This window comes from Nyctereutes procyonoides, unplaced genomic scaffold, assembly GCF_905146905.1.
Source record: "Nyctereutes procyonoides isolate TBG_1078 unplaced genomic scaffold, NYPRO_anot_genome, whole genome shotgun sequence".
NCBI lineage: Eukaryota > Metazoa > Chordata > Mammalia > Carnivora > Canidae > Nyctereutes > Nyctereutes procyonoides.
In genome coordinates, this window is record NW_026575160.1 from 15,536,629 (window position 1) to 15,550,677 (window position 14,049).

Genomic DNA, 14,049 nt, shown 5'->3' on the forward strand with positions numbered 1-14,049 from the left:
CTTTGATGGCATGATAGAAGAGGCACACATGTATTCCCTCTGGACGCCAGGCACAGAGCTGAGGAATGCCAACTGTCCATGCCTAAGCTTCACCATAGCCGGTGCTGAACTCAGCATTCTTCCTCTTGCCCTTGCAGTTTTGCCTGGGTGGATACACCTGTGGCACCAGGGATCAAACATCTATTGATCAGAGAAATAGTGTAGGGTTTCCTGAAAAGAGCATGGCCTTTGAAAGGGTCCAAAGGACTGAGTTCAAATCATTTTTCCACTTACTAGTTGTGTGACTTCGGCAAGCTGCTTAGCCTCACTGCACAATAGTTTCTATCTTCTATGTAGAATGAGGACTGCTGATACCTACCACGTGGGTTGTGAGGGGTGGAGATCCATAGTAAGGCCCCCAGCCGGCAGTGAGATAACAGAAAGTAAGCCTTAGATGCTGCTACAGGGAAGCAGTGAAGAATCCACTGGAAGCTTCTGTGCAGGTAACCAGCTTCAGACTCTACCTGGTTTGAGATCATGTCAAGTGTGAGAGAGGTGAAAGTACAATTCTGATTAAGGTAAGGTGAGGACTTGCCAAATTTCCAGCGCCCTGAGTGGAGGGAGAGATGAAAATAGTTCAGGTTGGGAGGAAGACTCTTGCGTCCATGTTCATGCTCAGCTGTGGCTTTGGGAATGGGAAATGAGGTGAAATGGAGATGAGTGAATTCACCCCTTAGAACCAGATTCCATTTCTGGCTTGAACGAGAGAAGGCTGTTTTTGCAATAGCATATGTGGGTAACAGGTATCTTGAATTCGGTGAGGCTGCCTTTCAAGCTTGCACCTCCCCTCATGCATTTCTCTGGTGGTGGAACCGGTGTTTTGGAGACTGAAGGGAAGGGGGTTTCCAAGGTGGGAAGTGGAACAGTGTGATGATGGCCAGTTTCATAGAACCATACAATAGCAGTGGGGCCCAAAGCATATATTGACGGCTCCATTCTAGGATCCCCAAGTCTATGCTGGGAACGGGCCCCAGGCTGTTTCAAGTTGAGTGATAAAAACATGGTCTCAGATTTTACTTAGTGTTGGTCAGAAAGGCCAGGTGAACATTAAGAGGCAGAAATTCCTGTGTCCTGATGAGTGAGAGAATGAGCACTGCCATGGGCCTGATAAAAAAGTAGGGTGAGTAAATCTGGAACTGCATTAAAAAAAAAAAAAGGAGTGGTTTGAACACTGGCTTCTGCTTTCTGCTCCCTTTTTGTTTGGCTTACATGGGCCTTTGACCTTTGGAGGGGACTCCTTTTGCATCCGTTTACAGAAAGATGTGTGTGCAAGTAGCTGAGTGAATGAATGGTCCCAGCTTAGGGATGTGGGGAATAGCCAAGAGGAGGAAGGAAAATGAGTGGCATTGATAAGGGTGAGTGAAGCCAATCAAAATTCTGTGGTCCAAATTTGTGATTTTTAAGGAAATTTTCCTAGGCCTATTAAATAGTTCACTAATGCTTCCAGAGGTGTGTGTTTCATGAGTCTCATTTGCAACAGGCGCAGGTCCTTAGCTCCTTACATCTTTAAAAACAGAAATTGACTTGCCTTAGAACTCTCAAGTCCACTACACAGTACATATACACTTTATAACAAGTCCATACATCTTTCCTTCCTGCACCTATCCTGGCAGGAGAGCTTATTTAATGATTGATGAAGCAATGCTGCACCCAAGAAGGATTAATCAATAGTCCGCAATCATTATGGAGAACGTGAGAGTAGTTATACAATAGCTGAAGCCCATCTAGCTATCAGCAAAGTCTTCCTTTCCTTCCACGGGATACCAAACATTGAATTCTATCTTATAATTTCTTTCTTTGCCATCTGAATGACTGAAATAGAACTGGATGTGTCCAAAAAAGCCAAGCCTGGAAAAAATAATAATAAGGTTCCAAATGAGTGCCAAGGTATCTGTTAATGCACAGACTCAATCACTCATCTTAATGGGAGGTGGAAATGGGGCCAAGAGGCTGTGTTATATAAGCTGGAATACCTACCATGAGTTACTGTGTTTTAGGAGCCCATGAACTTTTTTTTTTTCCTTGTAAATCAAAGACCTTTAAAGACTTGAGGTCATGGTGAGCTGCACACATGCTGATATGGCAGAGAGGCCAGCTGGGCCTCGTCTAGCCTGTGCACCTGGCTGCCCACTTGGCTCTGCCCCTCTGCCCTCAGTGGGGTTCATGTCACTGCTAAAGGAAGGTCTGTAAAGCTCCTTTACAAAGGTGAAACCTGTTTATTCAAAACCCCATGCAGCCTATGTGATTGTGCCCTATGAATCATGTTGGAGTTAGATCTGTCTTCCAACTCTGGCTTTGCCACTTGCTAGCTGTGTGATTTTTGACAGTCTGTTGAAAATTTCTGAGCAGCATTTACTTCATCTCTGAGACAGGATCCATGAAATGATGACTGTAAAGCACTCAGCATAGTAAATGTTCAGTAAATGTGAGTTATTTAATAATGGGACAGTTGGGACCAGTTGACTTCTTTGGAAGTCCGGATAATGATGTGTTTGGGGCATCCATAATGTAGAGAGAAATGCTGTCCTTCAGCAGTTCATTCCCAGGCAAGTAAACTGAGTCACAGAATGCTGGTGAGACTTTGAGCAGTAGACAAGGTACGGAGAGAAGCCTTTCATGGACCCTATTCTGTGTGACCAGATCTCTTCACTGGCCAGAAAACAAGGCCTGAGACCTCACTGTAAAGCAGTTTAGTTCAGCATCAAGAAGAGGTGGGCCTTTTTTCTTTCTTTTTTCTTTCTTTTTTTTTTTTTTTTTGCCCCACTGCTTTTAGTGAAGTACTAGGGTTCCTTTTTAGATGGCATAAAGCAGTTTTTCTTTTGCATTTGTGTCTTCTTGACCTTCTTATTTATTTTAGTACTTCAGTCAGCTCAGCAGCAGTGCAATAAAGGGCTGATCTCCTTTAATTCCTCGGGAATTAATCATAATAACAGCAATTATGATAAACCCATTTAGTGTAAATGTAGATGTAAATTACTCTTGCGATGCATGTTCGCCTTCAGTCTGCTCTCAGGCTGTATCCACCCTGAGACGACTGCACACTAGTCTCTCTCTAGCCACACTAGTTTTCTTAATTCGGATCTTGACCTAACTTAGACTGTGGCTGCTTTTTGGCCTTTTCCTCCCATCGAAGGCAAAGAGGAAGCTTCAGTGTACGGGTCACAAGGGATGTCGTTTCATTAGGCTTCCCTCTCAGCATCCAGAACTTAGCAGTAGAATAATGATCCCCTAATTCTAAATGCATCAATAAGGCAAGAATCTTAGAGATCCTTCAGCCCAACCATTCATTTTACAGATTCAGAAATCGAAGCCACCCAAAGATGTGATGAATTATCCAGTATCCCCACAGCAGAGAGATGAATGATCATAAAGCTATTTGGTGGCAGGGCCAAGACCTGGCTCTGATGCAGTGAGGAACACATTTCTGCCCTGCCAGGCTATTGGGCTTCCAGGTGCCAGGAACTCCATCTTCTCACTCAAGTGTATGCTTTCCAGTCTTCTTTTGAGTTCTGGCTCCTGGGGACGGTGAGGTAGGGTGAGTGCAAAGAATTAGCTGAGCAGGGGCACAGGGGAGCCCAACCAGCTAGCTTTGAAGAAGCTGGGAGTCTGACAGGCACCTAGCAGTGCAAAGACTCCACCCTCTGGTCTGGAGGGAGGAATGGGGAGATGGACATGATAGCTTGCTTTCTCCACCTCCAGCCAAAAGCTCCCTGGTGTCTAGTTAGTGGGTGGGGTGTGCTGTCCCTGGGCCATAAATGAGATGGGGTAAACGTCCAGAGTCTGGCACTCTCTGCTTCCCACCACTCTCGCCTTCCTCTTTCTCCCTGCACCAGCCCTCGCTGCGCTGAGTGCGTGTCTGATGAGGACAGAGTTTGGAATCCACCCCAGAACCAGCACCCACCCACCTGCAGGATGTGACCTCTGGGCTCTGAAACTCGCTGCTTCCTCCCTCTTCCTCCCCACCTAGGGACTGGTTTAGACCACAATTCCCAACACAACCCACTTCACACTTTAATCCCAAAGAGACTCAGGCACTTTGTGACCACAGAAAACTTGTCACTTCATTACATTTCTGAAAAGAGAGCAAAAGGTAATTCATAGTTGTTTTAATAACTTTGCATCCTTTCCCATGGAGGCAGCTTTGAGCTGTTAGGCACAAAGGATGCCAGCTCTGACATCTCACAGTGCAACCGGGGCAGTGTTTTTCACAATGCTTTATCACCAGATTCTTCACAGCCAGTTAACCCAATTAATCTTCCCACAGTAATTATCCAGGTGCTGTACGATTCGGCTTCCCTGAAGTCTCCAAAGCTCTGCTGCGTGTAGATGAACTATTGTGCCTCCTGACCTTGAAAGGATGTTTCTAACTAATTAATGATTGTTAAGTGCTTGGAAAATGCACTTTGGAAATATGTGGGTGCTAATATGTCTGATTCTTCCACTGTGCAATTGCAGTGGATGCAAGTTGGAAATCATCCCTGTCGTTTATAAATCATATGAGGGTGAAGATGACCCTTTCTTTTCTAAGCCAGGTATCTGGCCCCCCCTTCCCTTCCTGCCTCCACCACATATTTGTTCCTTGTCCATTTCTCCCAATCTGTGTAGTAAGCTGCCTTTGGTGCAATAGGTCAGTGATTCATAGGATTTCCTCCTTGAGGTGAGAAGTATCATTTGAGTTCTGTTTAGCCATGTGGTCTTTAACGAGGCAAACTGAAAACTGCTACTGGCTAAACTACCAGTAAAAGAAACATGTTTTTCTATATGGTAAAGTGGTTTTGAAACTTTTTGGATATGAACAACAGTGAGAAATATTATTTTATCTTGCAGCCCCGTACACTCGCATGTGTGTTTACATATGTGTATATATGTATGTATATAATTTGATGAAATAGTACTTTTTTTACTGTATATATTCTTGGGTATCTTATATTCTATTCATTTTTCTAAGATACTAGTCGTGTCAGATTAAACTGATTTCACCCATTTCCCACCAACTGACCCACCAATGAACTACATCCAGAGGTGGAAAGGGATTGGCATAGTGGAAGCATCATGAGGATGCCGGACAAGGGTCAGGAGACCTGGGTCGTATCGCCAGCACTGTCCCAACTCTGAGATTGCTTCCCTGGACCTCAAGGCCCTTATATAAAATTCAGGTATTTGTTTTTAAGCTGGATTTATTCTCAGAGTACTTTCTGTAAAAATAAAAAAATAAAAAAATAAAAAATCTCTTATGTGGAAGCCAAGTATGGAAGACAGAGCCCGGACTGGCCCATAGCTACTCCCTTAAGTCACCCCCCACCCCCAACCTCCTCCCAGGAGCCCTTGGGGCACAATCTGAACAGTACTGGGCTAGAAATCTCTAAGACCCTCTAGGCCTGGAATTCAATGATCATTTTATCTCCTAGGTAATAGATTTATCAAATGGGATGCACCAAGTTTCACTTCTGTTGATTCTGAGCTAGGATTCTCCATTGAGAATCTTCAGGATCAGTGGGAATTTTTGCTCTAGGACCATCGTTCTTTCCTGCTTCAGCTTTATAGCTTGTTCTTGGGCCCCATGGGCTCGACTTCTTCAGGGAGAGGGGGCGTTTGAAAGGTCTTCGGGAGATGCGTGAGCAGGCAGGCATGTGAGGACGTTTATTTATGTCATTGTGTCTACTTTTTCCTTGCCTCCTAAATTCAGCAGGTTCCTGATTTTTAGCACAGCTCAAGTCATTTGGCTTACAGCTGGTAAAATACAATTTTCTGGTTCTCAGAAAGAAAGGCTTTTCAGACTTATAAAAAGAGAAGCTCATAAGACTTCTTGAACATCAAATAGCTCTTACAAAACACCATTTTGATGAGTTAAGTGTAAATGAATCAGAAACATACGGATTAAATTTCCCTTGAAAGACACATGGGTTTAAGAATTAAGGGGGGAAAGTGCTTGGCAAGATGAATTTCAGGTTTTTGCCAAACCTCAAAATGTTTGAAAAATGGCTTGAGACATTTTTACTGAACGCAAAATGCCACGGAGTTCACCCATCCCAGACATAATAGCGAATCTTTTTGACAACAACTTTATGACAAGAAAAAGGGCCTGTGGGGCTTAGCTATTTTATTCATTTCTCCTTCAATAGCCTCCCCACCACCACCACCAGAAAAAAAAAAAGCACATTTATGGGGCTCAGAGAACTGTCTGATTGACAAACTAAAGTTTCAAGTCAGGCAATTACCAGAAAATAGCCCTACAACTCAAAAATACTTGGATTTTTTTCCCTCTATACTACCCAAAGTCAATTATACCATTTTCTAAGTGGAATAATACACTCTAGGGATATGCAGTATTTGATATATTTTATTCATTGGTGTCTAGAGCAATGCACGGTTATTCTAGTCATTTGTCTGACAGTATAATTCCAGTTTCTTTGGAGAGGGGGAAAAAGCCCACTAAAAGCAAACAGATTGGAGGGAAATATCCATTGGTTTATTAAAACAGCCGCAGTGTGGAAATGCTATATATTATAGAGGCAGGGCATGGGTTGAGGTTTTCAAGTTGCTGGGAATGGTCTTTGAAACTTGAATTCTGTTATAGCCTCTGTATTTGATAAGTTGTTTTAGAGCTTCTCCACACTGGAGAATTCTTGTTGGCATGAGAAAACTGAGGAGCAACAGATTAAGGACCCAGGGATTGGTCAGCGGAGAGTTGTGCATCTTATGGATGAAATGGCCTCCAATTATCTTTTACTAGCTATTCCTACCAGCTAGTCAAAAGCCTGCTGACACTTTTATAGCCTCATTTTTCATATGCAAAAGCACAGAAGGAGTGGGTTTTGAGTGAGCTGCAGAGCAAGTAAGAGAAAGAGTTGGGATGGGAAGCCGGGGGCCAGGCCACCCACTCTCTGAAGCTACCTTGTCTCCTGCCCTTGTTTCCTCTTCAGAGTTAAGCCAGGATCACCAAGGTTTGCTTGCTTGCTTGCTTCCTTCCATCCTTTCTTCCTTTCTTTCTTAACTTTGAAAGAAAGGGTGCATTCAGTGACTGCCAATATCGATTTAGAAATGAAGGGAGAACAATGTACTTTTCAAATGGTTTCAAGTCATGCAGACCAAAAACAAAACAAAACAAATAAACCCTATCTTTGAATCTATATGTTTTAACTCTGTGCTAGAAGTAATGAAGAGCTCTATTATTTGGTTAGTGTAGCCTCTGACACAGTGCTTCCAGGTAGGACCTTCCTCCCTAGGAACCAAAATTAATTTGTTGCAAAAGGAATACTCACAAAGGAGAGTAAAAGTCACAGGAAACACAAAAAAACTACTTTTGCCACCTCCAACGAAAATGCCATGTAAAAGTGATGGGTTAAAATATAGGCCCACCCTCTATCTCGTGCCCATCTATGTTTATTGAGCTCCAAGTAAGAAATGGAAACTAGAAATCTGGGAGAGAAAACTCAAGTGATACCAACTTTCTGTCTTGGAAAAGGCTTCAGAATCAGAAAAACTGGGGCCAAATTCTAGCTGCATTTTTACCTTTTCCAAAGCAATTTAATATAGGATAATAGGGCCAAAGAAGGGTTCCTTTGATTCTGAAAAATGCTGAGCCCTTGCCCAGAGCTCCCAGCACCTCCCTCCCACTTACCCCAAATCTCTTTCTACCTTTATTCCCCTCATCCCTAAATCAGAAAGGATCAAATTGTGCAGTATTGCCTATCAAATGGTTCTCATAGTTTGTAACTCAGCCACCTACAGAAAATACTGGAAAATCAATTTAAAAAATTCTAAATATATATAGTTCCCAGTTTGGCCCATACAAGGGGATCAGGCTGAGTGAATGCACATCAGATGGCATGTATTTCTAGGTAGGGATTGTTACCTTCCAAAGAGATTGTTTTCCTTTCGTGTTAAGCTATCTATAAGCAACAGTAATTATTCACTATCTTTTCAGGCTTTTGTTGATGTACTTTAATAATCTGTCTTGCACAGATGGTTAACTCAGCCCAGAGCCTCTACCACCAATATCCTCTCTCTTCTCTCTCTCCCTCACTCTCTCTGTCTTTCTCTCTCTCACACACGCACATACACACATGTGTGCACATGCAGTGCAAGGTTAACATCTCATCTTTCCTAAACTAGTTCTTGCGTTTCCTCTTCTAAGACCCCTCCCCCAGAGCCCCTATGGTATTAGATATCATGGGGGGGGGGTCTCCCATTACACCCTGCCCTGACTTCCATGCCTTATCTGTTTTCTCTTAATAGATGATGAATTTCTCAAGGGCAGGGATGATCTTTTATTCACTCCCGGCCCTCATTCCTGAAACATAGCAGGAGCTGAGTAAATGTTTTAAAAAATAAACTTAAAAAAATAATTTTAGTTGTGTTTCTGTTGGATCACATTTTTTTTTTCTTAATTGAAGCCACAGAAGGTAGGTGGGACTGAAATTGCCTCCCTGCAAGCCCTCTGGGTTCTCAGTTCTTAGAAAATGCAAGGAGTAAAGTGCAGTGTAGTTTTTGCTCAGATGAGCTCCTTGCCTGATTTCAACTTTCTCCCCTAACCTATGTTTATCTCGATGGTCTTATTTATATCTATTTCCTTTTGACAAAAATAGAAGCTCAAAAAAGTGAATTTACCACACAAGGGATGATACTTTTGACTTGTGTCTGAGTTCACAGATGTAGTTAAGATGCTGCCCTGTGTGTGGATATCCAGCTAGATGCTCATTTTCTGAGTCATCTGACTTCTGAGTTTTCACTTTTTTAAGTGTATAATTAAGATAGGTTCCCAGAGCTTTAAAAAAAACACACACACAACAACCCATGAGTAAAGCAGACAGTCTATACGTTGAGACCCATATAAGGCGATCTGTGGGCACCTGACCAAATTGAGAGAAGCATTAAGAGCTATTCAAAACCTACTGAAATGTCAACACACTTTTGAAAAGGGTCCATTAGGGATGCAAATGTGTGGTTCCCTGATTATGATAAGCACGGGAAAGAAAACAGTGAAACCCATTAGGAGGTTTTGAGAACTTGGTTTTGAAGAGCGGGGGAAGGCAACTCTAGTTTCTGCTAAGGGCTGGACTTAATTTTTTTTTTCTCCAGTGCCCTGAACCAACATTCTCCTGAATTAAAGGACCCTAAAAATTCCTCCATTTTTGGATAAAGCTAATTAATTCATCTGTAAATGGGCCAACTTTGAAATTCCATCCATGTCAGATAAAATTCATTTTAATAAGATTCAGTTTCTGGATTGCAAACTGTAACTTGTTTGTGTAAAGGATCTGACGTCAGACCCTCAGTTCAGGCTTTTGATGTCTTTTGATTTGTTCTTGCAAGCATTTTTCTTATACAAAATCAATTGTAATTTAAAATCTATAATTCTTACTAGATAGTCTACAAATCAACTCACACTAGGGGGTGTATTTCTATTTAGAAACCATTAGGGCTTTCCTGTGAAAATAATTGGTTCATCTAATGGGAAAGACACCTTTAATTCTGGCTGCCTTATGTTGTTCACACATGACGTCAAATGATATTCATAGTAATGGATAAATTGGGGCATAATTTTTGTGTAATCACTGTCAGTGTAAAAGAAAAAAAGTAATTGATTTTTCCATTTTCCTTGATCTGGAAGGAATTGTATCAATTTCCAGGACGTCATAAAACAAAATATTTAAAGTATGTTTCAAATAATAATAAAAAAAGAAATACTTAACTTAATAAAGATGTGGAATTCATTTATGAAGAAAAACACTGGCTGTGAACCAATAGGCCGAAAAGTTTGCCAGAAGCCTGCAGTAGACCGTCATTCCTGTATGTCCGCTCTCTCCTCATCACCTCTGAGCCCACACCATATTAAGAAAATGAATTCTCTCAGCCACACTGGACTTTGAAATCATTGATTTTGTTTACTTTGTTTTTGAGTAAAAAAACAGAAGATCTTTTCCAGCGTTTGCCTTATAAGGAAAGCAGTCCAAGGCACTTATAACCATAGTTCTTCATGCCCTATTTTAACTAAAGAGGTTTTCTTGGCATATATATTCGATGCTTGGGAACCTTACATAAAAGTTATGGGTTTTGACCCTTCTGGAGAGCCTCAACAATTGAAACCATTGGCAAAAATGGAAAACACTTAACTGTCATAAGAATAGTTGAATGCTAAAAAAAAAAAAAAAAAAAAAAGAATAGTTGAATGCTTCAACATTGACCTAAAGCAAAATTATAAGCCCTGGAATGGACATTTCCATTTGGCGTTTTTGCTTTTGTGCTTTTCAAAAGAAATACCCCCCAGCTTCAGGAAGGTGGAAAGATCTATTACTAATAGCATATAGATAAATACCATGGTACTGACTTAGGTTAGATCAATCCTCTAAACTTCTAGAACTCTTTCCAGCTATATTATGGTATTCTCATTTCTCCTCCATGCCTATGGGGTAGGATATTCTAGGAAGTAAGCACAGATTTTCCCAATGCTTAAAGAAATCAGAATGACTTTACCTCTGATACTCAAAAGATACACAGTCCCTGCCATCAGGGAGGTAGAAGCAAAATGATAAAGATTGACATTAAACACAGGCACTTGAGAAGCTCTATTGGTTAAGCATCTGACTCTTGATTTCAGCTCAGGTCATGATCTCAGGGTTGTGAGATCAAGAGCCCAGTGTTAGGCTCCATGCTCAGCTGGGAGTCTGCTCTCCTGCCCTTCTCCCCACTGACTCTCTCTAAATAAATAAATCTTAAAAAAAAAAAAAAAGAGACTGACAGTAAATAATAATCATACCTATAAACATACTATTAGAAATTGCATGAAGAAAAAGCACACAGAGCTATGAGACCCTCAAAATTAGAGGCACCTCTAATTTGAGGGTCAGAGAAACTTTTAAGAAAGTGATATTTAAACTGAGACCCAAAGGATGAATAAGAGCTGGTCAACAGAAGAGCAGATGACTAACCTTCCCAGGTAATTAGATGTACTAAGGCCCTGGAGCAGGAAAAAGCTTGCACATCCTAGGGAATGAATGAATGCCAGGGTGGGAGAAGCACATCAAGTCAGATTGAGAAGTAGTACTATAGGACATTAAGAGGTAGAACGTTTAAAGGATGATTTTATTAAATCCCAAATGCTGAGGAAAGCCATGGAAAATGTTGAGTAGGAAAACATCATGATTAGATCATTGGTTCATGGAGATCATTCTGGCTATAATGCAGAGACTGGATTGGAGAGGAGTGAAACTGAAGGTAGAAATTGTTGGGAAAACCAAGCGAGAGAAGAGAGTGTTTTGGACTAGGGTCTTAGTAGTGGGGAGGGAGCCAAGTGGATTGATTCCACGTCTATTTTGGGGGTGGAGTAGATAGCATTTAGTGAATGATTAGAAGTAGATGGTGAGGGATGTCAAAGTTAATGCCTCTATTCCACTAATTCACTACTATCGAATATATTTAAAGAAATATAGGACACTTTCTAGAGAAAAGGGCCTAAAGTTGAGCACTGTATTACTCGGAATGAATAGGATATGGGATTTATATATTATACAGATATAATATGTATAATAGGATATGGAATTTATATATGATATTGAATATATATAATTTATTATATTATAATATATAATCATATATAATTTATCATAAAGAATTGGCTCATGCCAATTATGGAGGCTGAGAAGTCCTACTATCTGCTGTCAGCTGGCTGAAATCCTAAGAAAGCCAGTGCTACAAATTTCAGGCCAAAACCACAAGCCTAAGAACCAAACAAGAGCACTGATGGTGTAAGTCCAGGGCAGAAGAAGGCTGATGTCCCAGCTCAGTCAGACAGAGAGAGATAGAGAGAGGGAGGGAGAATGCAACCTTTCTCTGTTCTATAAAAATTCTATTTAGAACCTCAATAGATCAGACAATGCCCACATCATTTTGGATGATACCCACTCACCCATGGTGGGGGGGGGGTAATCTGCTTTCCTCAGTTGACCCATTCAAATGCTAATCTCTTCCAGAAACACCCTCGCAGATGTACCTAGACATAATGTTTAACCAGCCATCTGTGTATTCCATGGCCCAGTCAAGCAGACCTGTAAAAGTAACCATCCAAGGCATCAGAGACAGGATCAGCCATGGGGCTTAACATAAGCACTTGGGGAGTATTATCCTAGCTCTTCCAGGGGTAGGGCAAGGTAGCATTTGCTACTCAGGAGTGAAAATGGTTTTCCTGGCAGCTGTCAGACTTGGAGGACTTTTGTCATTTTCAGAATGCCCAGTTTTTTCCCAATGCCAATGGGCTTGATGGCACCACACCGTACAGATAGAACTGCTTATTCGAGGGCCTGACCTACGTCTCCTAAAGAATGCTATCCTGTTTAATAATAAGTGACTAACTGGTGCACAAAAGAGTGAAACCTTTATTTTATGCTAATTAAAAGGATCATTGTTCCTGTGTGAGAAGAAACTACACCCCCTCTCCTACCCTTCAGCACTCCTGGTTCCTGGCCTACTTTGCTACTAGGCAAGCCAGTGGCTGCAGCAGTAACATGTGCGCTGGGGTATTAGGATCCAAAACCATACCATGAAGGGCTCGGTTTTACTTCACTGTATCTTTTTATGATCTTCAGACTGACACATTCTCTTCTGGTGAGTGACTGATATTCAGAGGCCAGAGGAGAAAGCAGACTTTCGTCACAGACCAGTGAAGGGATTTCTTGGGGAGCAGTCAACTAGGAGCAAGCATAATGTGGCACACGTCCTATAAATATACTGTCATTCAGATACAATTTCTATTTCTAGTAGGGCTTATTGTCGATAGCTAAAATTGACATTTACTGTGACCATAACCCTACCACAAATTAAAATCAGATCCCAAGGCCCTCTGGGGAAGATGTTTATTAAGCTGTAGGAAGACATCTGAAATGATACCAAATTACATTTTAAACTTGAAACCCCAAATACCACATTTGTTTGGAAGTAGGAATAGGGCTGTCTGGGGAATAATATGGGAAACTGAGCAAGTCACTCTTTTTGGCAAATGCAAGGCCACCAAGGAAGGGAAAAGTGCCTTAGAAGAGATGCTTTATGTATAAACCCCTGTATGTTTAAGCCTAAACAAAATCTCCTTCAGAATGAACCTAAAGGGAAAATAAGCCCTTTAAAACTTTATGCCTTTAAAGAACAGACATGGAATTTCCAATTATACCTATAAACACACCAAGAAGGGGCTGAAAGAAGTATCATAATAAAACAAGTCTATCAAAATACAAATCTGTGTTCCAAGGCTTGACCAAGCTGATAGAGATAAGAGTGTGTTAGGAACCAGATGTCTTTTTATCACTTTTGCCTCTTAGCAGCTAGATGTCTGGGGGTGTTTGTGGATAGTGGGTGTGTTTACATGCATAGTGTAGCCACAGTCTCAATCTCAGAACCTAATGATAGACCAGTTCAGTCCACAGGGAAGCCCTACATAATGGCTTCTTTACTTGTGTGTCCAGCCCATGAGTAGCTTTGAAAATTGCAAAGCCCTTTGAGATCCTTGGATGCAAAGTGCAAAGTAAATGCCAGGTATCATTATTATGAACTTTATTGCTATTATTTTATTAAGTGTTCGAGATTAATATCAGTTTAGCTCATGATAGGCGCTGCTGCAAAGTGGGAGAACTTGAAAGGTAGCTCAGGAAAGGTTGCTCAAGGAGGATACCAGTTTCCTAGAAACTCTTTCCCTCCCCCAATCCCCTTGCTCAGGTCAAAGATAAATGGACTGTCCCTACAAGATAGGATTTCAAGTTATCCTGACCCTTAATGAGAAGCCTATCAAAAATGTGTCATTGGGGTACTGCTGCTGGGAAATGAATGACCATGTACAATAAGGCAACTTCATTAAGTCGTTCCACAAATCTCTACAAGGCTCGTATTATGTGCCAAGCTTTGTATTTTGTGATACTCTCTCCAGTCTAGTGAGAGACTGGCATTTGCTGTGAGAACACAGAGCAGGGATCAGCCTGGCCTGGAGAAATCAGAGCAGGTTTTCCTGAGAAGATGACACACCAC

General features: G+C 41.4%; 1 protein-coding gene across 6 annotated transcripts in view; it reads left to right on the forward strand.

The window, feature by feature from the left end:
• CREB5 (cAMP responsive element binding protein 5) overlaps positions 1 to 14,049 on the forward strand; it is a 403,646-nt gene that overhangs the window by 276,489 nt on the left and 113,108 nt on the right. The gene's annotated exons all lie outside the window — the stretch shown is intronic.